At 42.9% G+C, this 27,641-nt stretch overlaps 2 long non-coding RNA genes across 2 annotated transcripts in view; both read right to left on the bottom strand.

Moving 5' to 3' along the window:
* Window positions 1–214: 214 nt before the first annotated feature.
* The window catches only part of LOC310680474, a 48,216-nt gene continuing 20,789 nt past the window's right edge, over window positions 215–27,641 (bottom strand). The window contains exons 2-3 of the long non-coding RNA XR_014512802.1: window positions 2,979–3,184; window positions 215–330 (exon numbers count right to left, since the gene is read on the bottom strand). This is a non-coding gene — a long non-coding RNA (uncharacterized lncRNA). The remainder of the gene's footprint in view (window positions 331–2,978; window positions 3,185–27,641) is intronic.
* Window positions 23,783–27,207, bottom strand: LOC310680475. The gene is made up of 3 exons (XR_014512803.1): window positions 27,158–27,207; window positions 24,209–24,277; window positions 23,783–23,815 (listed from the first exon to the last, which is right to left on the bottom strand). It is a non-coding gene; the product is annotated as an uncharacterized lncRNA (long non-coding RNA).

The raw sequence follows: 27,641 nt of genomic DNA, 5'->3' as shown, positions 1-27,641 counted from the left end.
TTATGTACTGCTATCTAGGAATCCTCATTGTTATTTATCCTTCATTCTTACTCCGTATAAGGCAACTTCCCATGATGAAATTTTGAGAGACCTTCAGCCTGGAGTTAAATGGAGGGAGGGTGAAACAAGGAAAGAGCAACACATTTGTAATAGTTTTTTCCATTTAATTTCATGTAGACATAGACTTGGATGGTATATTTTTCCAGGCAGCTTGTCCTGAACCACTGAAAACGCCGTAATAGTCCAACAATGAGACCATAAAAGCTGCTCTTGATTTAGTTTTGATGCTCTTTCCTTTTCGGAGTATGGTCCGAAGAACTCGTTTGAAAGCTGGGGATCCCTTGTAAAACATGTTCAGAAGCCAAAGAAAACAAAGTGTGGCTGTTGTTTAAAAAGGCACTTCAAACTTGAAATGCAGGACTACATAAAGAGGCCATCGAGAAAGCTGGGTTTGTGCCTAACTTCTCCCAGACTGTTGCCTAACCTGTTAAATCCCATAATAAAAGTCATGACATATAATGAGCTGGAATTTTGTGGCTGTTTGGTGGTGCCCCTATCTTTAATGTCAAACAGCATGTTCTTTCTCAACAGTTAGCTTTAATAAGATGGTTGATATATACTATTTAAATACCAATTGATTATTTAAAGCTTTTTTTATTTATAACTGCCCATTATAAAGTCTTCAGACACACACACGCCAATCAGAGCAAGAGGCTGGTGGATGAACATTCCTTCCCAGACCCATCATTTTATATGGAAAAAATGAGGTTCTCTGCTGCCACAGGATCAAGCTAACTATTTCTATGGGTCATTTCTTCCTTTGATTAGTACTTCTGACTTTCCTTTACATTAATGAGATATATGGATCCTACTGGGCAAAAGAAAAACCACTCGGTCTTGATGGGTTCCACTGACACTGGAGAACCGTGACCTACAAATAGCTTGGTTGGTGTAATTCCCACACACCCCAGTTCTAATAAGGCAGAAGGCAACAGTTTCAGACTCACACACTTGATTTGAAATCAGAAATGGCTGAAAGCAATGGGCACAAATGGAACGGGTGGGTGGGAGCAAGGAAGAAGAAATAAAAAGCCTTGCCCTTGTCTTATATGGTAAGCTGTCCCCATTTTCTGGAAGACAAATATCTGGCTATTGTGGGTAATGATAATACTCAAGCCTTTAGTTTAGACTCCTGTAATACACTGTGCATAAAGGTAAAGGTAAAGGGACTTCTGACCATTAGGTCCAGTCATGACCGACTCTGGGGTTGCGGTGCTCATCTCGCTTTATTGGCTGAGGGAGCCGGTATACAGCTTCCAGGTCATGTGGCCAGCATGACTAAGCCACTTCTGGTGAACCAGAGCAGCGCACGGAAACACCATTTACCTTCCTGCCAGAGCAGTACCTATTTATCTACTTGCACTTTGATGTGCTTTCAGACTGCTAGGTTGGCAGGAGCAGGGACCGAGCAGTGGGAGCTCACCCTGTCGTGGGGATTTGAACCGCCGACCTTCCGATTGGCAAGTCCTAGGCTCTGTGGTTTAACCCACAGCGCCACCTGTGTCCACATTGTGCATAAGGTAAAGGTAAAGGTACCCCTGCCCATACGGGCCAGTCTTGACAGACTCTAGGGTTGTGCGCCCATCTCACTCAAGAGGCCAAGGGCCAGCGCTGTCCGAAGACACTTCCGGGTCACGTGGCCAGCGTGACATCGCTGCTCTGGCGAGCCAGAGCCGCACACGGAAACGCCGTTTACCTTCCCGCTAGTAAGTGGTCCCTATTTATCTACTTGCCCCCGCCCCCGGGGGTGCTTTCGAACTGCTAGGTTGGCAGGCGCTGGGACCGAACAGTGGGAGCGCACCCCGCCGCGGGGATTCGAACCGCTGACCTTTCGATCGGCAAGCCCTAGGCACTGAGGCTTTAACCCACAGCGCCACCCGCGTCCACATTGTGCATAGAGATGCCTTAAAAGGTGTTTGGAAACTGCAACCAGTGTACAATGAAGTTTTGAGTTATCAGTTGGAGGTTTCTCACAAAGACAATATGCTGGATCAGTGTGAATGAGAATGAGCAATTTCCCCCCAAATCTACAAGCAGCTTCTAGTTTTGCGATGGGGGAAAAAACGTGTTATTTAACCTTTTTTTAAGGATGGTTCAGAGGCAGGTTTAGGGGAGTGTGTCTGGTGTGGTTGCACTGGGTGCTCGGCCCTGGTGCTGCCGCAGGGGGTGCCACAACTATGAAGTAGATTGGAAGACAAGGGACTGGGGGGAAGGGATTGTGGTGTCTCACAGGGTGCTGCTGAAATTTAAGACCCTAAGGTATACCACAGGGGTCTGTTAAATATAAATAATGGTATCCCTCCCCTGCCCCCCCCCCCAGGAGTGAACTTGACTTGGCCACAACCCTGCTGCTGCGAACAGACTCTGGCCTGTTTTATAAAGCCCTTCCACAAATTGATCTACTTTATTATATACTGGGGTGGATATATTTCTGTTTACATTTTCTGTATATTGCTGTTGCGTGTCAGTTTCACATGCATTTAGTCTTAGATCCATTCCACATGATTTTTTTTTTTTTAAAAAAAACAAAGGCAAAAATTACATTTATATTGTTCATGTTTTATGCATTTCCCCCTAAAATATGCATGCTGTACATTTCCTCCCCAAAATATGCATTGTATGCACTTTTTAAAATATTGATTTTGCCCCCAAATATGGATTTATGTAACATTTCCTCCATAAAATACAAGCGAAACGGTATCATAAAATTTGGAGGTGTGTGCAGTTTGATTGTTAGATACATTCGAATCCACATGTAAGTCCTGGAACCATGAATTAGGTTCATTTGCTTTAAAATGCAGACTAAGTGAAATTCTCCTAAATTCACCTTAAATATACTAGAGGTCTGCTATGCTTTTCTGGGCAAGCCAATGTACAAACAAATATTATTCACTCTTATTAATTGAATGGTGAGCAACAACTACTTCCCTACAGTACTGCCAGAGGATTATATGAGAAGTGGAAGGTGAAATCACTTCACCAAAAGGCAAACACTGAAGCTTTTCCTTTGTAGCATTGAACATTCCTGTAGGACTTCATACATGTTCCTTTTCATAGAGCGTTTCCTTAGCTGGGTGGATTATTGTGTATCGCCTCTCTAACCTCTGACATTAATTTCCATTGACTGTGGAAAGAAATTGTCAAATAAGCGGGGAGGGGGGGGGAATTAAAAAGAAAGAAGAAAGAGGGTGGTGAAACCTTTGTAATCCACAAAAGCACAATTCTTAAAAGCACCTTGTGGTGTAAGTTGTTGTTCACAACACAGAATATGTCAGAAATATAGGGCTGCTGCTAATTGTCATGAGAAATTATAGCCTTTCGAACCTGGGAGCTACAAATCATGTCACTGGAGCACCAAGCTGCTCCTTAATGAAAAGAAGTCTTCCAAGATGTGGAGAAACTTTCAAGAATCTCGTCTCATAGGAAATGTCTGTGTGTGTGTGTGTGAGAGAGAGAGGGAGGGAGGTGCAGGGATGGCGGGGGGGGGGAGGTAGGTGTCAAAACTGTGTCTTGGCTGTACAACCGAGAGTGCAGTTGAGGAGCCATATGATTGATTGCTCCTCCATTTAAAAACCCTGCTCCTAGAAAACTAGCCTGTTAGTGATTACATATCACCCTGTAATCTAATTTTCTATCTTGGGGGATATTTTGTACAGAGGAGAATTCAATTATGGGCTACCACCCACAGAATGAAGTAGCCTTTACATTTTGCTGGACCATCCTGAGCACAGAAAGCTGGTTTAACTTACACCAGCCTACGTTAAACTGGCCAAAAGGTCCACTGGTTGTGGGGCCCATTCAAGAGGCCCAGGGAGTGACAGATGCCAGCTGAGCCAGCCCCAGCTTAGTGGAGTGGGAGTGAGCCTCCAACACAGAGAGATACCACAGCCAGCATTGCTATGGATGTAGCACACACCTGTAGACGCTCAGGATTGAAGTCCCAGGCACCCATACCAGGTGTGTACAAACTGCAAGATTGCACAGAGATAGCTCATGGGAAGCATAACCAAAATGCCAGCACAGGAATGCAGGCAATCAGGAATGCTGCAGGCACCTCACATGCGGTAGGCACAGTCACCAAACTCCCTGCCAATTGCACAGCCACACGCACCAACAGCACGACGCAGCACAGCCAAGTAAATGTATGCTGGTGGAGATAATACACACACACACACACACACACACACACACACCATTCCAGATCGCACAAACATCACGCAGCTCCCAAGCACCCCAGGGAGGCCCACGGGCCCACAAACTGATGCACAAATATGGAAGAATGAACTTAAGACAGGGAAAATGAGAAACCGAGCGTGGATCGCATCAGGTAAGTCCGCTTCAGAATCTGAGTGGGGTAGGAATCCTACATCCCCACTACTGCTGTGCAAATCAGTTTGTGCAGTTCCCACCTTTTAGTGTTATCTTATATGTGTGCCTGCTCCTCCACTTTATGAAAAGAGCAAGCATCCTGTTCACGTCCAAGTTAAGCCTTTTGCTGCTTTCGCATTGAATCAGTTCCAGTCCACCTATCATGGGACCAGTCTTGGCCCAGCTTCATGTCATATACATTTACTGTTGTCAACCGCAGAGCAATCGCTTGATAGGGTAGCAATCAGACTGTGGCTAAGATTTCTGCAGAGTGGTTGCCCACACCACTTTGCACGCTGATTGCCATATGTTTGTTGAGTACTCCCTAAATACACATGACATGCAAACTAGCCCCCAAAAGGTCGTATGTAAAGCTGCCAGGCAAGTTGTTTTGTCCATATGAAACTGCTATTTTTTAACAGTGGCTCCGAAACAGTCGTATTGGTGATGCTCAGCGAAATATTTCAAGCTTCCTTCCAGGCCTTAGTAATTGCTCACCAGACACTGCAGGACAAGCTGCCTGATAAAATTCAGAGTCTGTAATGAGGCAGACAGGCATGATAACACAGCAATAAATCACAGCCTTTACAGTATATTCCCTGGACGGATGGCAAAGAGGTTTCAGTCAGAAGTCAAGACCGAACCTGTAAGTACCATGTTACACTCTCAGCCCCATCTGAACCCCTGTCTTTTCTCCCTCTCCCTCTCCAATGATGGAATACGTGTCATATGATACAGCCTCATCATCACAGCTCACTACAATCCAGGTAGATACTGACCAAGGGAACAAGTCCCTTTGGAAGTGTCCTATAAAGTTTGCATAGAAGATTTCTGTATGCGGTGGTTTACAACAACACAAAACTAAGTGGTAATATTAACCAGCAAGAGTGTTTGTGATATTTATTTATTTATTTATTTATTTATTATTTGTGGAATATTTTTATAATAGTTTGTTTATTTATAATAAAGCATATATATATGTTATTGAGAGCAAAAAATATGGTTCTACCCACTCCTGCTGACTCTAGGGTTTTACCCAACCCTCAAATTTGTCCTCCCCCCACCCCATATGAATCAAATTGACTCCTGTTATGTAACTGAGGGACTTCACTTGCATAGCCTTCCTTCTGGGTTCAATTTCTTGGTCCTGCTAAGGGATGCCACTAGAGCAGGGGTAGTCAATATGGCACCCTCTAAATGATACTGGACTACAACTCCAGTCAACTATGACCATTGGCCATGTTGGGTGGGGCTGATGGGATTTGGAGTCCAGTAACCTCTAGAAGGCTCCACATTGGCTACTAGTGATAGAATGAACTGGTGGATACAGAATATGTGCAGTATGTTCAAGGTTCAAAATGCTTTAGAATCTCCGTCTGATCTGCCCTCACAATCCTTTGAAGTAGCCTATTGTTATTCCCATTTTACAGTTAGGGACCTAAGTCTGTCACTGCAGAGTACAATCAGTCTAAGGCTGAGTAAGGATATGAACCTAACGTCTATATCCTAAATCATATATACTGCGCCACACTGTCTAGAAGAATGTTCATTTTATCATGGCTTTGACAGTAAAAGCACTTTTAGAATTAATCAGCCAATAGAGATGTTCAAAGTAAATTTTAGTTACTTGTCAGTAGTAGCCAATATCTAATTTTTAACTAGATCCATGCTCTTCTCTCATCACAGTTATTCATATCATACTGTATAAAGGTAAAGGTAAAGGGACCCTTGACCATTAGGTCCAGTCGTGACTGACTCTAGGGTTGCGGTGCTCATTTCGCTTTATTGGCCGAGGGAGCCGGCGTACAGCTTCCGGGTCATGTGGCCAGCATGACTAAGCCGCTTCTGGCGAACCAGAGCAGCGCACGGAAACACCGTTTACCTTCCCGCTGGAGCGGTACCTATTTATCTACTTGCACTTTGACGTGCTTTCAAACTGCTAGGTGGGCAGGAGCTGGGACCGAGCAACGGGAGCTCACCCTGTCGTAGGGATTCGTACTGCCGACCTTCTGATCGGCAAGTCCTAGGCTCTGTGGTTTAACCCACAGCGCCACCCACGTCGTACTGTATAATAAACAGCAAATTCAAGTGTGGATTTCTGATAGCTAATTTGGAGGGACCAAGAAACAAGGAAGTGTGCAAGAAATTGGTCAATTGCCTACTCTGCGTGGGATTACACTACCTCTGAAGCAGCAGGCTCATACTCTGTGGGTGTTTCTGCATCCACATTTGTCACTGGAGACCCAGATAGCCTCTGTGGCTAGAAGAGCCTTTGGTCCAGTGTGACTGGTGCAATAGCTTTCGTCCTTCCTGGACCGGGAGAGCTTGGCCACTGCTTCAAGATTGCTTCAAGATTGGATTACTGCAATGCACGCTATGTGAGTCTTCCCTTGCACTTCATCTACAAGCTGCAGTTAGCCCAGAAAGCTGTGACACAATTTCTGGCAGGAGTGAGACTCTTACAGGATATATACCACTTCTGCTCAGATAACCAGCACTGGTTATTACCTGCTTAGCTGCCGATGTTGCTATTAGTACATCAAGGCCATAATAGCTTGGGATCAATTTACTTGAAACGTCACCTTACTCCATATATCCCCACTCAAGCATTTTGGTTTGCAGAACTGGCACTTTTACAGGTGCCACTTTATCTGTTCTGTGAACACAATAAATTGATTCGTTCATTCAGGTGCCACCTACTACTTGTTCTGCTCTTGGAAGAAATCAATTTTTTAATGTGGCAGCATCCACACTTTGGAACGCCCTGCCTATTGACATCAGGCGGGCCCCTTTGCTGTACTCTTTTTGGTGCCTGGGGCTGATGGGAGTTGTAGTCCAAAACATCTGGAGGGTGCCATGTTGAGGATGCCTTGTTTGTAGTATTGATATGTTGCTGAGCAGTGGAGGTTGGTCCATTCAGGTAAGTGGGGCACTGCCCTCAAACAGCCCCACCCCCTGCTTACTTTCCTTCCTTACAACCAGTCCAGGGGATAGCTCTGTTGGCCAGCTTCTTCCTCCTTAGTCTTACTGTTGTAAGATTCAGTATGGAGGGGGGTGGAACCTGTTAGTGGCCCTGGTTCTGCCTGCTGTTGGCTCTGCCTCTATCTATGGTTAGTCTCATTGACTTCCACCCTACCAGTCTCAATGGACCTCCACTCTTATTGTTGTTGTTTAGTCGTTTAGTCGTGTCCAACTCTTCGTGACGCCATGGCCCAAAGCACGCCAGGCACTTCTGTCTTCCGCTGCCTCCCGCAGTTTGGTCAAACTCATGTTGGTAACTTCAAGAACACTATCCAACCATCTCGTCCTCTGTCGTCCCCTTCTCCTTGTGCCCTCCATCTTTCCCAACATCAGGGTCTTTTCCAGGGAGTCTTCTCTTCTCATGAGGTGGCCAAAGTATTGCAGCCTCAGCTTCAGGATCTGTCCTTCCAGTGAGCACCCAGGGCTGATTTCCTTCAGAATGGAGAGGTTTGATCTTCTTGCAGTCCATGGGACTCTCAAGAGTCTCCTCCAGCACCATAATTCAAAAGCATCAATTCTTCGGCGATCAGCCATCTTTATGATCCAGCTTTCACTTCCATACATCACTACTGGGAAAACCATAGCTTTTACTATACGGACCTTTGTTGGCAAGGTGATGTCTCTACTTTCTAAGATGCTGTCTAGGTTTGTCATTGCTTTTCTCCCAAGAAGCAGGCGTCTTTTAATTTCGTGGCTGCTGTCACCATCTGCACTCTTGTTGAGTCATACCAAAACTGGGAACCCTTCCTGAGCCACACAGGAGACTCTTCCATCTATTCGATCCATCCCCAAGTTCAACTTCCAGAGCAGGAAGTGCTTGATATTACTTTTGTCTCCAGCTCTATTTTAAATTCTTCAGGCATTTGTTTTATTGTTCGATGTCCGCTTTGGCCATCACTGCAATATGTATGATTTAGTAGAGTCAGCTCTCTCATCAAGTTAAAATGCATGGAGTGGAATTTCCTTTACAGCAGTATACATAATAAATACTACTTTATTTCTGCCATTAGACATCATCTTGTTTGTACACACAAAGCCAGAGATATGCTAGAATCTACTACTCCTTATTCAGCTAAAGTTTCTGATTAGCTAAACTTAACTGCAACACCTTCAGTTGATGATTAAGGCTGCAATCCTAACCCCACTCGCCTGGGAAACCCCCCCTAAAATTCAATAGGACTTACTTCCAAGTAGGCATGGTTGGAATTTTGCTATAAGTCACAAAAATATTGTTGGAAGTTTGCTATGAGTCACAAAAAAATCTACAGTGTTGAAGAAAAGGTTCATGAACAACCACAATAATCTTCAGGCCAGGGCTTTTTATCCACTGCAACTCACTGGAACTCAGTTCTGGCACCTCTCAGGTAGGCACCATTGCCATTCTAAGGGAATGAGGGAGGTGTTCATGGTAAGTTACAGCACCTCTTTCTCTAGAAAAACAGCACTGCTTCTGGTGTTTGTGTGAATTAATGGGATTAAAAGTTACTGATACAAGAGTCAAACTTGGCCTTGGGAGACCAGGGACCAGTTAGCCATGAAGCACAATGTGTGACCATAGGTAATCTGAACCCACCCATTGTTTTTCATTATAGAAAGGAATGTGAGTCCTTCTGATAGGTTTTCCCATTAGCAACAGAGAATCCAAGGCTACATTATCAATACCTATCCTCTTGATGGTACATAACTCTAACCCATCCTTGGAGGAATCAGACTCCTGGATGATGGATTCAAATAATTCATCAAGAGAACAAGGCAGTGCAGTGTCCAAAGATAGCACCATCAAGAGACAAGTGGTTCAAAGAGGAAATTCAGTAATATTAATCGAACTAAGAATATTCAGTGCCAGGAGACTGTTCTGCAGCAGAAGTTTGGCAACCAGCAAAAACATCATTTATCTCCACACTGATGTGACTCTTTTCAGCATCAGGAGTGTTTTAAACATTTCCTTTAAACAGCATAAGGGAAGCTCCCACTTCCTAGCAGACGTGTGGAATGAATTTTAAAAAACCCCTCTCTTAAAATAAAATAAAAAATCCAGGGGCACCTTTTCTCGTAGATCCCAGTGCCAAGTGCTCCCAGTGCCAAGTGTTCCTTCTGTGACCCCAATCTTTCAACAGAATACGCAATTTGGGAATGACATATTTTACTCTAAAGGGATTTCAAAGTGCAGTATAGAATCAGGTTGCAAGTTTGCAGTTTGCACCGAATCTGCTAACTGATGCAGCAGTTCTATACCTACTTACTTGTGAATAAACCACACATAAATCAGCTATGCTTATTTATAAATAGACCTGTACTGCATTGCACTGTAACTAGCCAGATCAAATAGCTAAGCATGCATGTAAGTTCAGCTAATATTTCAAGATACTTATCCAGGCCTTTGGTAAATAAGGTCTACATTTCCCCCTTACAGATGTGTAACATCTGCAGAAACATGATCATTTAGTATGGCAGCGCCTACATTTTGGAACTCCTTGTCTGCTGATATCAAGCAGGCACCTTCACTGTATGATTCACTGCACATTTTTGTTAAGGCAAGCCTATCCAGCAGCTGTTGACGTAATTTTAATCTGTTTTATCATCTTGAATTTTGCATGTTTTAAAGTATTGATTTTTTTTCTTGATTTTCTTGTTTTATCTTTTTGTAAACTGCTTTGAGTACTTTTTTAACAATCAAGCAGTGTATAAATTTTATGAAATAAATAAATAACACCTATCTGTTTATTTATTAAAAATATTAGCCCACTTTCCCACCTAACATGTGGGGCAAAGGCATCTAAGGGTTAATACAAAAACAGAAACATACCATTTATAAATAGTAAAGCAACAACCAATAAACTAATTTAGAATGCAGAACAACAAATGAAATAGCTTAACCACTGCATAGAGAGAGAGAGAGAAATTGTTCCTCTGGACTAGAATGGTTTTCCCTAGGACAAAAACAGGAACTAAGCTAAATGTAATTTCTGGTGTAGACCTTTGCATTGTCCAGGCACCATCACCAAGAAGGCCATATCTTGCAGACAGTGGTGTGGTACAAAGTTCTACTCTACTTTATCTGAAATAGAAAGTGCATCATGAAACTGAGATCTGGAGGTCTTAACCTGCATTGTCATTAGTAAAATAAAATAACAAACACAATGAAAGAATACATGAAATCTCTGGATGCTTGTCTATGCCCTCTGAAATGAGAGAGAGAGAGAGAGAGATAACTTTTCCATGTATTATAAAATCATTTCAAGAAAAGCAGGATTGGCTTAAACTCTTAGCATCACTGCTAGGTCTCTTTATTGAGAAAGCCTTTTGCATGATGGAAAACGAAACTGCTAGCATTGATTTTCCTCTGTCTAAATGACAATGGTTGCCAATCTTCCTATTACTGTAATTGCTGGCTAAATGAACTATAATTGTATTAAGAGGTAACTCTGAAATATGTATCTGCCCAGTTCAGAAACTAAGACTTTAAGAGAGGGAAGCTTGCAGGATGTGGAAGGAATGACTGTTTTTTGATGTCACAATAAAATCCAGTGGGAGACTTAGGTTATTCTATCAGTACAGTTATTCTGCCTCTTCAGACTATTATTTCATGCCTCTGAAAGGCAGTATGCAGAAACTGGTATAAAAGCAAGACAATTTTTTCCTTATATTTATATTCTGCTTTTCAGCTAAAATTGGTTGCCAATTTACAACAAATAAAATTCATAAAACAGCTGTCTGCCAATATTGGTTTATTTCAATTTTTCATCTTAAATTCAGGTTGCCATATTTCTGCATTACTTTGATTTCCTAAAAGTTTCCATAAAATCCACCAGCATTTTAGTATACATTCCGCAAAGTACAGTGGTACCTCTACTTACGGATGCGATCCGTTCCAGGGTGCCGTTCATGCCCCAAAAAGTCCATAAGCAGAGCGCTGCTTCTATGCGTGCGCGTGATGCAATAGAGCGCTGCACATGAGCGAAGTGCGCAGATCACTCCTGCGCATGCGCAAAGCAGCGAACCCAGAAGTAAACACTTCCGGGTTTGCCGGGTTCGTAACCTGAAAAAACGCAACGTCAAGCAAACGCAACTCGAGGTATAACTATGCACAATTTGAATGTAGTTTTGTCAAATGCACGCATTTTTGCAAGCAATTTCCCCGAACGGAATGCATTTTGGGGTGCTTTTTTCACCATCAGATGCATTTGTTATGCACACTTTCTCCTAAAAATATGGACTGGAGATGAGCCTAAGATTTCTGCTGACCCCAGAGCTGATGGTAGCAGAACAATAGAGGCAAAAACTTTGGAATTGAGGCAAAGAACACCTGTTGGAAATCAGGACCTGAGAAAGGGCATGTGTCATATTGCAGGTTGGGAGAATATCAGGAGGGTTCCCTTTAAAGTCAAATTGTAGTACTAATAGCAGATTCTATTAGGTTAGTAAGAGGCAAGTCCTCTGTTGAACTGGACGTACTAACTCTGTATTTAAAAGCAAGAAGAAGCCAAGCCTTTGTGGGAAGAGGAATTAACCAACAAGGGAGAGCAATAGTGCAATAATGTATAGGAGTATTGCTATGGTATGTTTTCAACATGTTCAGTGTATGTGATTGAAACATCTTTATGAAAAACCTTGTAAAGTAGACAACATTGTTATCATATGGAAACAGTCACCAAGTCAAAGATAGATAGATCTATTTCTTTATATTATTTCTTTAAAATATTTTACCCTGCTTTTCAGCCAAAACGGCTCTCAGAGAGGTTTATAAATATCAATAATAAGAGACCCTTAGGCTTACAATATATTGACGTGTGTATCATCTAAAAAAACCATGACACAAAAGGAAAAGGAGCTGGCAGGAGGAGAAAAACAAACTCACTTTGTTTCATTACAGAGTTATTAAAATGACCGGCTGAAATGCAAAACAGCTCAAGGAGAAGACAAATCAAATGTTGGCAGCCAAAGTCTCTCTTGGTTGTTCTCTCTTACCTGCGAAATGTCTGTTTTGGGTGGGAATTACATATCCCTGCAAATGTGGGGGCCTAGTCATTTCTAGTAATGGTTTCTAATTTTGGTAGCTATTCCTGTAAGAAAACATTGCACCCTCTCACTATGCACTGTCTGAATGAAATGCAACATCTCTGCCACCCTTGAGGCATTTTCATCTGCCTGGCATTGTTCACTGGCATTGTTTAAAACGCTGGCAGAAAACTCAAACGGGAGAAATTCCCTTGCAGAAGCATCTCTCTCCCTTTTTTCCACATTTAACTGAGTCATCTGTAAGTGTTTTGGTAGGTCAAGAAGGCAATTAAAATGCCTGCCTATCGTTTAAAAAAAATCTTGAGTGGTAATACTTGATAAAGCCATCATTATCTTGGAGTAATTGACCACATCAGATAATTAAGATACCTGAGGCAAAGCTTCGCCCCCTCGAAGGAAGTTCAGCGATATTAGAGCAGAGCCAATTTAGTCAAGGTTGTGTTAATGTTTCCATTACAAGACTTCATTTTGCAAGGGCCTGTAAGCTCTACGTGAAAAGGCAGCTATGGGCAGAAATGCAGCACAGGAAGCAGTGGAGGTTTTACATATCACCGCCTTTGATTTCCCACATTGCAAGAAGATCAAGTGTCCTGATTTAGGATCCTGGTTCAAGGATAGACAGGGAACTGTGAAAGATGGATCTGGATGTGGAAGGAATAGAATATGAACATATGTGCTGCTTAATATTGAATTAGTGAGTAGGGGCTAGTGAATCTGATTCAGTTTTCATGTAAAGGCAAATCTACCCAATTCACACTTGCTGAAACAATAAACAAACCAGAAATGCCACCACTCTTTTAAAATTCACTCTTCTTTGAATTTTGCACTGCAGTTCTCCAATCTAGTCATGTGCACAGAAATGCATAAACCTGGGCAAAATGTGCATAAAAATGCATATATTAGTAGCAAGGACATACAAAATGGGTTTTATTAGGGAAATTTGCTTTGTTAAAAAAATGTGTATATTGGGAGAATATTTACTTTAACATTAACATTATTATTTATTAAATTTGTACAGTATACTGCCCTATAGCCATAAGATCTCAGGGTGGTTCACAGCATATAATTTCAATATAAAAAACTGCTGATGGATGGTGTATGGAAGTGGTTTTCTAAGTCTCCATAGTAATAATAATAATTTATTATTTGTACCCCGCCCATCTGGCTGGGTTTCCCCAGCCACTCTGGGCGCCTTCCATAGAAACAAAAAATACAGTAAAATATCACAGATTAAAAACTTCCCTGAACAGGGCTGCCTTAAGATGTCTTCTAAATGTCAGAGAAGTCTTCACTAGTTCTTTTATCCCTGGACTGGAGATATCAGGGATTGAATCCTCTCCATAAACGCCATGCACTTTGCCAATTGTGCTACAGTAAAACCAATTTATCACCCTTTGCAGTTCTTGCCTAGGATGGAATACCTAGAGAGTCAAAGGACTTCAGCATGACTATTTCTTACTGCTTGCTTACATCTTGTACCTCACATATGTAGTAATAGCAGCAACATTCACGATTGCCTGGTTTTGTACTATACAAATGTGCCCAGCTATTTTATACAGTGGTACCTTGGGTTACATACGCTTCAGGTTACAGACTCCACAGTTTACAGACTCCGCTAACCCCGAAATAGTACCTTGGGTTAAGAACTTTGCTTCAGGATGAGAACAGAAATTGTGCTCCAGTGACGGGGCAGCAGCAGGAGGCCCCATTAGCTAAAGTGGTGCTTCAGGTTAAGAACAGTTTCAGGTTAAGAACCGTAACCAGGTTAAGTACGTAACCAGAGGTACCACTGTAGGTTGATGCACAGAATTTCCTTATTTCCTATAAAACTCTCACTGATTGCAGGGAACCACGTGACCAGATCACCCAAGCTTTTTGTTTGGTGAATGCCATTTTAATTCAATCATTTCTTGCAAATAATGTTGTTGTATCCCAATCTATACCTAATGCTTGAATTCCCATGCAAATTTCCAGCACAGTTGGTGTTGTAATGGTGTAGGTCCACTGAAACCAGCTACAGTCAGGGAAGGGCCATACAATGCATGGTTGTCCATTATTTTCACCAATATGTGCATCTATTATCACTTTTGCCCACTTCCTTTGATTGGAGAACTGCATTACAAAGTGTCAAAGTAGTCGAGAATTTAGAAAGAGAGATGTGTTTCTGTTTGCATATTGTTTTGGGAACTGCAAATTTGATAGGTTCTCATTAAAATGCAAGCCACATTAATATATCCCCTACCCCAGTCTCAATGCATCCCGAACAGGCTGTCCAAGCTCTGCTTGAAAACATACAGAAAGGAAGAATCTACTACCCATTTAGGTAATCCGTTTCATTATTTATGTATCTATATTGACTGTAAATTTGATATTTTTGTGTGGATTGCTTTGCTGCTATGGTCAGTTGCTTTGAGCCTCTTCTCAGAAGGAAAGTTGACTGACATAAAAATATGAAATGAAAAATAAGAAATGATATATAAACTATTCTTGCTAATGCTGCACATGGAGGGTTTTAATTACATTAAGGTGGCAAGCTATCGGGTTCTGTATTCTTGTTCTATTCTAAAAAAACAATTTTGCTTTCAAAATTTTCCAAGCACCAATTTAATCAATGTTTATCTCAATATCTCCCCTCCGCTTACAGCAGACTCAGCTAAGGCTTTGGGTGACCAACTCTTTTGTCCAAAGAGGAAGGAAACACCAATCTCAATTATGCCATTTCCACCTCCTCTGCCTTATTCTTCCCTGCTTGTACTTTTCTGGTATCTAGATTTGCTTTCCAAAGGTTACAGCTTCCCTTTTCCCTTTAATTTTTACAATACATTGTTTCTGTAAAACATACAGGGGGAGAAAACGATTTCGTGGCTACTGAGAAAAAGATCAGAGGCACCAACCTTGTTTAAAAATTCCATAATCAATATGGAAAAAAAACCTTAAAACCCCAGGAAACCCCTAGCTTCACAAAGAAGTCCTCAGTTCAAAGATAGTTGTTCAGGGATGAATCCCCAGGATCCATCTGTCAATAGGAACCAGGTTTGATTGGGTGAGGAAATAAGATTCTCTCTCCCCCGCCCTCACTGCCATTGAGAAGCAGACAACTTTATAAGTGCAGGACAAGGTGAAACTACAAACAGGTCTGCAGAGGATGAGAAGGACGAAGAAAGAATGAAGCTGGCAAATGCTATGACCGTCTGACCAAAATACCAACATCTACATTCTTAAAAATTTAGAAGCAATTGAAGAAAGGTTTTGTGAGTCACCTTACAGTCAAGGAAAATGGTTGTGGTTTCAGACTAAACACCTCTATTGTTTAGAGCGGTGGTGGCCAAATTCGGCCCTCCAGCTGTTTTGGAACTACATTTCCCATCATCCTTGACCACAGTCCTGTTAGCTAGGGATGGTGGGAATTGCAGTTTGGCCACCACTGGTTTAGAGCATGGGTAGGCAAACTAAGGCCGGATCCGGCCTAACCACCTTCTCAATCCGACCTGCGGACGGTCTAGGAATCAGCGTGTTTTTACATGAGTAGAATGTGCCCTTTTATTTAAAATGCATCTCTGGGTTATTTGTGGGGCATAGGAATTCATTCATCCCCCCACCAAAAAAACAGTCCGGCCCCCCACAAGGTCTGAGGGACAGTGGACCGGCCCCCTGCTGAAAAAGTTTGCTGACCCCGGTTTAGAGAATTACCCCATATGCACCCACTAAACCATTTAAATAGGCAAAATTGACACTGCTATTTAAAACCATTTAAATAGGCAAAATTGACACTGCTATGGGTCCCACATAATACATGTTATGCATTTGTAAGAACTCAGTCTTTTACTGTGGCAGCACCTACACTTGGGAATTCCCTGCCCTGCAGGGACATTCACTATATTCTTTTCAGAAACTACTAAAACCACTTTTTTAAAGATAATAATAATAATACCCAGATATTTATAAAGTTGGTGCATGTTTTAATCACCAACACATTAAAAAATATGGTAGTGGGGAATAAAATGGTTAAAACTCAATAAAATCACAAAATAATAAAATTCATAACAAATAACCAACAAATGTGCTTTTTAAGCATACACCTAAAATAGCGTACATCCGACATGTGCCTGAAAGAAACCTGCAATCATGTAGGTGTTCGCTACCTAATGAACTGTGATTGGCTAGAGCTTCCCGTTGGTTGTTACTCCATAGCCAATCTGGATTGGCTACTGTGTAATGAATGAAATGGTCCGGAGCAAAGAAAAGGGGAAGGGATTAATTGGGAGTGTAGATAGTTCAAACCTCTGAAAATGCTGTCAGAAGTCCTAGGCCTAGGGATACCTAGCTGAATGGACAAATGCAAAGGGAGACATGGCTCCATCTTTATGCGAGAGGTCAGCAAGAACAGCTTCTTTCATCCATGCATGCCAAATTGTATCATCTGTGTTACAAAAAGACTCAAGCTCCCTTTACCTTTGACTTGGAGACCATGCAGCCACCCATGTTGTTGGACTCCAACGGGGATGGGAGAGAAGTTGATTCAGGGAAAGTTACCTACTTCACACTTTCCAAAAAAATATGACAACCAAAACACAGCCACCCTTCAAAATTTGCCTGCCTCTGAATTTTGCAATGTAGTTCTCCAGTTCTCCATTTTTGTAATATGTATGAAAATGCACATACTAAGGCAAAATGTGGATTTAAATGCATACATTAGGTACTGTAAAACAGCATATAACACCATATTATATTTGAGAAAATTGCTTTACAAAAATGTCTATATTAAGAAAAATTCATATGTTGAATTTATATTAGGATAAATTCACACAAAAATGCTGGTGAATTTTCAGAAGAACTTTTTTAAAAAAATTGCAAACTGATGTAAGAATGTGAAGAAGTTAACATAAGTTTGGGGAAATGAGAATCTGAGAAATCAAAATCAGCATACAGTGGTACCTCGGGTTACATATGCTTCAGGTTACATACGCTTCAGGTTACAGACTCCGCTAACCCAGAAATATTACCTCGGGTTAAGAACTTTGCTTCAGGATGAGAACAGAAATCGTGTGCAGCGGCAGCAGGAGGCCCCATTAGCTAAAGTGGTGCTTCAGGTTAAGAACAGTTTCAGGTTAAGAACGGACCTCCAGAACGAATTAAATACTTAAACCAAGGTACCACTGTATCCACTTATGCATAGACTCCAGCTCTCATCAGCCCTACAGTTAGGAAGGAGGGAAGTCATCGTCCAACAACATTTGGATAATCCCAGACTCCCTATTCCTGCTCCATTGACCTACACGATCTTGATCACAGTGTGCTACAATCAAAAAGGAAGTGCTCTATAAAAAGAGGCTTTAAATTAAATGTATTGATCCAAGAGTCACTACTTTACAGGACTGGCCAATTTCTCTCACATAGTATTGCAATTCCTCCAACGGTTTTCAAATGAGAGGGGAGAAAAGTATGCTTCCCTAGACTTATAAACTTTTCTGTTTCTCTTCAGCACTAAGGGCCACACTAGATGTTACATGAAATGCATATTTGCATTTAATTTGCAGGTTTTATGCAAATAGAATCAGCTGATTGGCAGGAATTAGGGGGATTTAACCCTTTCCTCCCCTGCTTCAGCTGTGAGAGCAACTCCTCTAATAGCAACTGTTAAATTCATAGGTACTGTTGAAAATTTGGCAACCCTGTTGAGCAGAAATCTGTCCATCCATGAGACTTTCTTTTTTTACCATAAAGCTAGAAACGTTCATCCCCCATTAATTGTCTGCAATGTAGAGTGGACAGAAGCAAAGGAGGAGAAGTCTCCCACATATTTAGTAGTTGTGGAAAAGAGGGAATTTCAGTAGAACTATTAGAGGTGCAGGAGCATCTCTGACCATGCTATTGTAATGTTGGCGTCACACAGATAACTTTTTATGAATGGGATGTGCCTTCTCTTGATATGTCACCTAATCTGTGTTGATGCTTGTATTTGTGGCCCAATATGCACGCGGGTGGCGCTGTGGGTAAAACCTCAGCGCCTAGGACTTGCCGATCGCATGGTCGGCGGTTTGAATCCCTGCGACGGGGTGCGCTCCTGTCGTTCAGTCCCAGTGCCTGCCAACCTAGCAGTTCGAAAGCACTCCCGGGTGCAAGTAGATAAATAGGGACCGCTTGGCAGTGGGAAGGTAAACGGTGTTCCGTGTGCTGCGCTGGCTCGCCGGATGCAGCTTGTCACGCTGGCCACGTGACCCGGAAGTGTCTGCGGACAGTGCTGGCTCCCGGCCTCTAGAGTGAGATGAGCGCACAACCCTAGAGTCTGGCAAGACTGGCCCGTACGGGCAAGGGTACCTTTACCTTTACCTTATGCACATGAGCAATATTTCGGCCGCTTTTGTGTTTTTGTTTTCTTGCTTTGAGGCAAATTGCATGTGACATTTATACAAGGAGCAATAAAACTGATGTAGCCAAAGTATATCCCTAAAGCAAGTTCAGCCATGTCTTTTTCCAAACTCCGTTTGAGTTATCCAGATAACCGTCTTTCATGCTTGCCGCCAATTATGCCAAATAGTCTTGGAAAATTGCCTACAGAATTGGCTTTCCCTGGGGAAGATTTGCTTTCACAGAAAACAGAGACAATAGGAGTACTTGAGAGACAGGAGTAGGTTGAAATCTCACTGAGCACAGGTGGCCCTCATTTAACTTTCCTCAATGGGACCAGGCTTTCTTAGCCCCTATCTGGTTAACAACAGGTCAGCTTCAAATGCTAACAAGAACAGTTTTGCTCTAATCTAGCTTAGTCTATCAAATTCATTGATGTTGTGCTTATCACCAGCGATGATCAGCAGCAAGAGCCTCTCTTCGGAGCTTTTATCCCCATCTGCAAGAGGGAGGTTTTTTTAAGGCTTTACCATAAGGTGCTAATTCATCTGTAGTAATGTCATCCTGATAAGGGTGCATGATTTTCAGCCTGTTGAGTGTGCTCCAGTTGATAAAATGTGTGCACGGACTTTGCCACAAGATGCTAAGCAATCAGAACAAGCAACTGACCTGAGCAGAGACAGATGGCTAGGCCTTCCATTAGTTCCACCTTTTTCCAGTCTGCAGACTACATTGCAAAGGTTACACGAGTTAATAGCCTACTGACAGGAGGTGCAGATATCAGCATAGTCATGTTCTTTTCTTGCTGTGAATTGCAGAACTGGGCTCTTAGCATTGATTAACAGGCTGATGTTTCCCAGTACCTAGATGACATAGCTAGCAGCTATAACATGCTCCTGGACATACTATGGACCTCTGCCAGCCTAGAGTCTATTAAGTTTTAAATAAAAAGGAAGGGCTTTTTCTCTCTTTCTCTCCCTCCTTCACACACAAACATTCTTGTGCTTGTAGACTCAGGCTTTTCAATGATGCCACTGCCATAGCTCTGCATTTTCTTACAAACCTTAATTATTTTTGTAGCACATCAAAGTGCATGGTGTTTTAGAAGATATAAGCAGGAGTTTGCCAAAACTGAGATTAGAAATGGCCCTCCAGATAATTACCAGACTCTTGAGTTCTCTTAGTCCCAGCTAAGGATGCTGTAGGAATCTTTGGAAAATATCAGGATGGTTTTCTTCATCTGTCCATTTGGCTCACATCTTGGCACAGACTCCTATTGAAGATGATTTTTCTCTCAGTTCTCTACCACAAAGGTGTTTTTTGATTATTTAATGTGTGCATTATACATAAATAGTTGCATTTACATATTCAGTTGACACAAGCAGTTCATTGATGTATGCATTGTTCACTGATGTTTTTTTATCATGGAAAGTGGTCATTTTTGTTACCTGTGGACTTCATCTGTACTCCCCAGTTAAAGGCCAAGCCTCTTTGTCAAAGTGGGAGAACCATCTGGACAAAACTCTCCCTTTGTTTTTACCATCTAGCCATCCTCTAAATGTTTGTTTTAAAAATATTGTTGGCAGCCAAAACAGCAGCATCATTGCAGTGGAATGGAAAATATCAGTTTAAACTGCAAATGATTGTTGGAACAAATTGAGGCACTTTCATACATCCCCAGCTGCAGCAAGTGCTCAGGAATGAAGGAACTTGGAGAACCACAGGTTCCCTGCCCCTGATTTAAATTGTAGAGAGGAGACAACAAATGAAAGGGAAGGCAATGGATGCAGAGATAAACAGGAGAGGAAATGTGCACTTATTTCAGTGCTAAGACTGGGCTCACTCAACAGGAAGAAAGACACGCACACTCTTGGCTCGGGTACAATAGTTGCATTTATTAAGGGGAGTGTTGAGAGTTTCCAGTTTACTGGTTATCTCATTCTGCAGCCTATTCCCTACAAGTCCTTGCTACTCAGAGCTCTGAATGCCAACATCCCTGTAGTCCTTGCACAACCATGCCCCAGATTTCCTCCACTCCCAAGTCATACTTTGCCTTAGCATGCTCCTGCTTGGGCTGCAGCTTGCAGCACTCCTCTTTCAATTCACAGTGGCTTTGGGCATTAGCTCACTTGGCAGCAGCCTCTTCCCTTCTCCTCCAGGAGTCTCACTCCTTGGCCCAAGGGCCTCTACTTTAACCCATGCAGGGACACTATCAGTTTTCATTGAATGTGGTGAGAGAGTTGCGATTGCTACCAGAAGTTTTTGCACCATGCTAGGTTCTGAACATCCTAAAGAACTCTTGCATGGAACATGAGTCACTTGAGAAATTAGTTGCTGCTGTTCAGACCATGGCCACTTGTTCATTATATCCCAGTATTTTATTTGTTATTGCATTTCTAGCCCACCTTTTTCTCTAGGTAACTCAAGGTGGCTGGGGTGTTAACTTGCTCCCCACATTGAGGGGCCCAGTCGCATGTGTCACATGATGCCACCTGGCATGCGCAGGGCGGGACATGTGGAGGGCAATCTTTGGGGGATATAAGTGGGAGCAAGTGGGCATCCTGCCACCTTGAGTTCCTTAGAGAAAAAGGTGGGATAGAAATGCAATAATAAATAAAATACTGGGATATAATGAACAAGTGACCGTGGTCTGGTAGTCCTTCTGGTGTCTTTTAACTATTCAGTGGACTCTCATAGGATGCAAGCTGAACTTCTTCAAGATTCACTTGAAGAATGCTTTAAACTTTCAAGCCTCCATCTCAATTCATACTGCCTCAAGTAATTCTACAGCTTCACAGAGGAAACCAGAACTACTTTTATTTTTAGTTGAGCAAACCTTTAACATTTAACAGTCAGGTGTTTATTTCACTCCCTGAGCTGTCTTCCAGTTCAAGTAACACTTAAAAATGATCCTCATCTCATTTTTAAAAGAAACCACGGTGTTAACTTCCAGGCTCTCGGAATGGAGTACCCCAAGGAACACACACAAGCTTGCATCCAGTGCCACAGCCTCCTCCACCCCTTCTCATTAGGAAGCCATCAGGAAATAGCTTAGAGGCAGGGAATTTTCAGAGAAAATATTATTTCTTCATCTGCCCATTTCTCCTCCCTCGCAGGTTGTATGGCTAAATGGCACACAGGAATTTGCATCCTCCAAAGGCACTCAGCTGAATGTCTTTTCTCATGTTGCTTTCACATTTGAAGCGTGGCAGGGCCCCAGATCTCTTGCCTCTCAAACGTTCCAGGAGATATTTGACCTTTTACTGCAGCAATGTCTTCTGCAATTCAGAGCCATTTCAACTCGAAATAGTGGCTACTGGAACCGCAGTGAGCCGGTCCTTTTCAGTAGTCTCCGTTCGAGTCTTCCTTGGAAATTCAAATAGGGTGCAGTCTGCAAAGTGCTCAAGGGCATTCAATTTGCAAAAGTGAAGAAGGGGTGGAGGAAGAAAAGGGGAAAAGGGAAGTGCCCAAAGCCAGCTGCTATTGCATAAAGTCTGGCTATTCAAACCAGATGCTTGCATGCCTTCCTGCCCACACTGCCTTAGCCCGTGCTTACCCATTAACATCCTAACAGGATGTTTCAGTTTTATTGCCACGAACCATTTTAAACAAAGGACAATGAGCGCTGAGTGCTAACTACAATCACCACCAGACAGCACCTGTAGCTTGTTCCAACTTCTACTCACTTCTCTGCTTGTTATCTTTTTACAGAGGATGGAACAAGGGTCAGCAACCTTTTTCAGCTGTGGGCCGGTCCACCATTCCTCAAACCATGTGGTGGGCAGGACAATTTTTTTTTTTGGGGGGGGGGAATGAACAAATTCCTATGCCCCACAAATAACCCAGAGATGCATTTTAAATAAAAGCACACATTCTACTCATATTAAAACACCACACAGGCCACACAAATAACCCAGAGATGCATTTTAAATAAAAGGACACATTCTACTCATGTAAAAACACGCTGATTCCCGGACTGTCCGTGGGCCGGATTGAGAAGGCGATTGGGCCACATCCGGCCTCCAGGCCTTAGGTTGCATACCCCTGGGATGGAAGGAATTACTCCAGGATGCCCTGCTTGTGAGGCTGGATATAGACACACCAAAGAACGTTTCAGTTAAACATGTTGTAAATTTAAACAGGGAAAACAGGTAGAGAAAAACGGGACTCCACAGCGCTGTCTGGTGGCACAATGTTATATTGCACATACAAAGCATATAATTCACTTTTTCTTTACCAGTCTAGCTGAGTCCTAAATCATCATCATTAGATGGCCACAGCTGGTGACTGCAACTGTTGTGACTTTCTGGGTTTATGTCCCTAACAGTTGTACAAAACCAATTAACAAATGCAACTGCACCTCTTTCTTTAAAGAGAAATTCCAGGGACACATTTTAACAAAAGCATTATGGGTTTGTTTCCCACTATGAAATATAATTATATGTTGACAGAGTTTGACGCCCCATGGATTTGTATAAGCTTTGCAGAGATAAGTGTTCTCTTTTAAAATGTATGGAGAAAGTGCCCTTGAGACACATTGTAGGCTTGCGTTGCCAGATGTGTGATCAGCAGTGCAACAGTGAAACAGTCGTGCAAACATTTCAGTATGATTTCCACGAGGATCTTCTCCATAATAGCCACTCTGAGTAATGCACCTCCCCTCTCTCTGGTGCTGTGCAATTTTTGGGTGGGTGGGGGTTAAGAGTGGTAGACTCGTAATCTGGTGAACTGGGTTCACGTCTCCACTCCTCCACATGCAGCTGCTGGGTGACCTTGGGCTAGTCACACTTCTCTGAAGTCTCTCAGCCTCACTCACCTCACAGTGTTTGTTGTGGGGTAGGAAGGGAAAAGGAGAATGTTAGCCGCTTTGAGACTCCTTCAGGTAGTGATAAAGTGTGATATCAAATCCAAACTCCTCCTCCTCCTCCTCCTCCTCCTCTTCTTCTACTACTACATGAAATGATGAGCACATCCACATACAGTAGAGATTCCTGCAGTCCTAAACACACACACAAAGAGAGAGAGAGAGTTTGCTTTAGGAGTGACGTTAACTAGTATAGATCCTATCAGAATAAGGGCTAGTCGATTTTATTACTCTCGTTGCTTGTATGGAACTTTTATAGGATAGCTGGCTATAATTTAGAAGTAGGAGAGCAGGAAAAAACAAGTGCCACCCCATGTGCCAGTGTTGCTCTCCTCTTCCCTTACTTCTGCATAGTTATCAGACTTCTCATGCTGAATTTGGCCTCATAACACTATAGGGCTAACAGCAAAGCTTTTTACATTACAGGCTAAATCTGTGCACAACCACAGAGAAGAGAGGAAACCTTTGGTTTTTTGCAAAGGTAGCACCTGAAATGTGATCCCAACATCCTCCCTTTCACACACATACCTTTGCTGAAGCTCTACAGCTGTTCACACTGTATACCGGCTGCCAGAGTTGACTAACCCATTAATCTCCCTGTAGAGAGTTAGCCAATAAATTGAAAATAATTAGTTGGATAGGCTACACAGCAAGGAATCAGACAGTGAAAGCATGAAGTGAGCATGCTGAAACAAGATGTATTAAGACATGCAACAAAAGGAAGGCAGGGAGGGAATAAGGGTGGAGTGAGAAAGTACATTGTCTGGAATATTGATTGTGTGTGCTTGAATATTAGATGCATACATATGTAAATTGGTTGACAGGGTTTGTTTGAAGAGACGCTCCTGACTGACAGTAACAGAAAACCCAATGGAACCCTCAGTCAGTTATGGATCTTTGTATAGCGTCTGACTCCAAATGAAGCTGAAATAATCTATAAAGATGTGAGCCAGATATGCACAAAACAAATGATGCTATGGAGGACTTAAGTTACAGGAGGGTAGATTTGGGTTGAACATTAGGAGGATTTAATTTTAACAAGCATAAATGCATACTGTCTGATTGGTGGTGCACCTGGTTTTCCTATTGTATTGCATTTATTTGCTGGGTTATTGCATTTATTGATTGTACATTTGTGTTTTCATTTGCTGTATTTTTTTTGTATTTGGATTATGATGATATATTTATAAAAGTGAAAGCAAAGTATGGCTGGAAGCACATAGAAATGGACTTGGATGAGGACGTAAGTCCTTTAATGGCTCTTGGATTAATCTGTTGAACTCGGGATGAACAACAGGTGTAATGTTGATATTTAAGAAGGGCAGGACATGTGTGAAAGGACCTGGAGGCTTATGACAGCCATCGCTTTGCAAAGGTTCCAGAAGGCGGTACCAGACATTCATGGAGGAAAATGATTGTCTGAGCACAGACCAATCCTGCCTTGCATCACCTGTAAGGTCCAAAACTGTAGGAAAGCAATAAGAAAATAATAATAATAATATAATAATAATAATTTATTATTTGTACCCTGCCCATCTGGCTGGGTTTCCCCAGCCACTCTGGGCGGCTTCCAACAAAGATGAAAAATACACTAAAACTTCCCTGAACAGGGCTGCCTTCAGATGTCTTCTGAATGTCAGGTAGTTGTTTATCGCTTTGACATCAGATGGGAGGGCATTCCACAGGGCGGGCGTCACTACCGAGAAGGCCCTCTGCCTGGTTCCCTGTAACTTGGCCTCTCGTAGTGAGGGAACCGCCAGAAGGCCCTCGGAGTTGGACCTCAGTGTCCGGGCAGAACAATGGGGGAGGAGACGCTCCTTCAGATATACTGGACTGAGGCCGTTTAGGGCTTTAAAGGTCAGCACCAACACTTTGAATTGTGCTCGGAAACATACTGGGAGCCAATATAGGTCTTTCAAGACCGGTGTTATATGGTCTCGCGGCCGCTCCCAGTCACCAGTCTAGCTGCCGCATTCTGGATTAGTTGTAGTTTCTGGGTCACCTTCAAAGGTAGCCCCACGTAGAGTGCATTGCAGTAGTCCAAGCGGAAGATAACCAGAGCATGCACCACTCTGGTGAGACAGTCTGCAGGCAGATAGGGTCTCAGCCTACGTACCAGATGGAGCTGGTAAACAGCTGCCCTGGATACAGATTTGACCTGTGCCTCCATGGACAGCTGTGAGTCCAAAATGACTCCCAGGCTGTGCACCTGGTCCTTCAGGGGCACAGTTACCCCATTCAGGACCAGGGAATCCTCCACACATGCCCGCCTCCTGTCCCCCCAAAACAGTACTTCTGTCTTGTCAGGATTCAACCTCAATCTGTTAGCTGCCATCCATCCTCCAACCGCCTCCAGACACTCACACAGGACCTTCACCGCCTTCACTGGTTCTGATTTAAAAGAGAGGTAGAGCTGGGTATCATCCGCATACTGATGAACACTCAGCCCAAACCTCCTGATGATCTCTCCCAGTGGCTGCATGTAAATGTTGAAAAGCATGGGGGAGAGGACCCTGAGGCACCCCACAAGTGAGAGCCCAGGGGTCTGAACACTCATCCCCCACCACCACTTTCTGAACACGGCCCAGGAGGAAGGAGCGGAACCACTGTATGACAGTGCCCCCAGCTCCCAGCCCCTCAAGACGGTCCAGAAGGATGTTATGGTCGATGGTATCAAACGCCGCTGAGAGATCCAGCAGAACTAGGAAACAGCTCTCACCTTTGTCCCTAGCCCACCGGAGATCATCAACCAGTGCGACCAAGGCAGTTTCAGTCCCATGATGAGGCCTGAATCCCGACTGGAAGGGATCCAAATGGTCCGCTTCTTCCAGGTGTGCCTGGAGTTGTTCAGCAACCACTCGCTCAATCACCTTGCCCAAGAATGGAAGATTTGAGACTGGGAGATAATTGGCCATCGTGGCCGCATCTAAATATGGTTTTTTAAGAAGCGGTTTAATAACCGCCTCTTTCAGCGGGTCTGGGAAGGCTCCCTCACGGAGGGAAGCCTTCACCACCCCACGAAGCCCATCGCCCAGTCCTTCCCGGCTAGCTTTTATAAGCCAGGATGGGCAAGGATCCAGGAGACAGGTGGTTGGCTTCACTCATCCAAGCAGCCTGTCCACATCCTCGGAGGTAACAGATTGGAACTGATCCCACACAACTTGACTAGACAGGACTCTAGCACCAGTCTAGGGGACAAAAGCTACTTTCATCTGTTTCAAGGACTCTCATAAAACTGATAATCTTCAGACATCAGGTCTGTGAATCGGCATCTTCTCACTATTGTTTCCTTATGCTCTCCCCAAATATGTTTGCTTATCATCTACAATGATCAAAATACCTTGAAGGCAAGGCATGGTGCTTTCTCATGATGCTGTACAGTATAAAATTACAGGCTCATAGATTCTGTTCTAATAAACCAATCAGTTATCAGGAGGTGTTTGATTCATGTTGCTAGCAGCTTGATCCAAAGCTGACCTGCAGAAAGGCTAGGAAAGGCTGTCCTTTAACCAGGAGGTTCCATCCCAGGACAAAAGCAGTGTTTAATTTAGTTTATTTGATTTTATCATTAAACTCTCTCTTTTGCCACTAAGACATACAAAAAAATTGAAATGAAATATAAAAGCAACAAAAATAGGGCAAAAGAACAGGAATCATAGAGTTGGAAGGTACCATGAGGGTCATCTAGCCCAACCCCCTGCAGTGCAGGAACCTTTTCTCCAATGGGGGACTCAAACCCACAACCCTGAGATTAAGAGTATCATGCTCTACCAGCTGAGCTATCAATAACTCAAAAGGCTGCATTATTAACAAAGACTTCAACAACACAATAAAGCATTTTTTTACTGACTGAAAGCTAGTCCATTCTTTAAGTGCCTTTAAAGGTAATGGGTAAAGGGACCCCTGACCATTAGGTCCAGTTGCGGGCGACTCTGGGGTTGCAGCACTCATCTGGCTTTAC

Source organism: Podarcis tiliguerta (genome assembly GCF_965153285.1).
Source record: "Podarcis tiliguerta genome assembly, chromosome: 6".
Lineage (NCBI taxonomy): Eukaryota > Metazoa > Chordata > Lepidosauria > Squamata > Lacertidae > Podarcis > Podarcis tiliguerta.
This window is presented reverse-complemented; position numbering and strand designations above follow the sequence as displayed.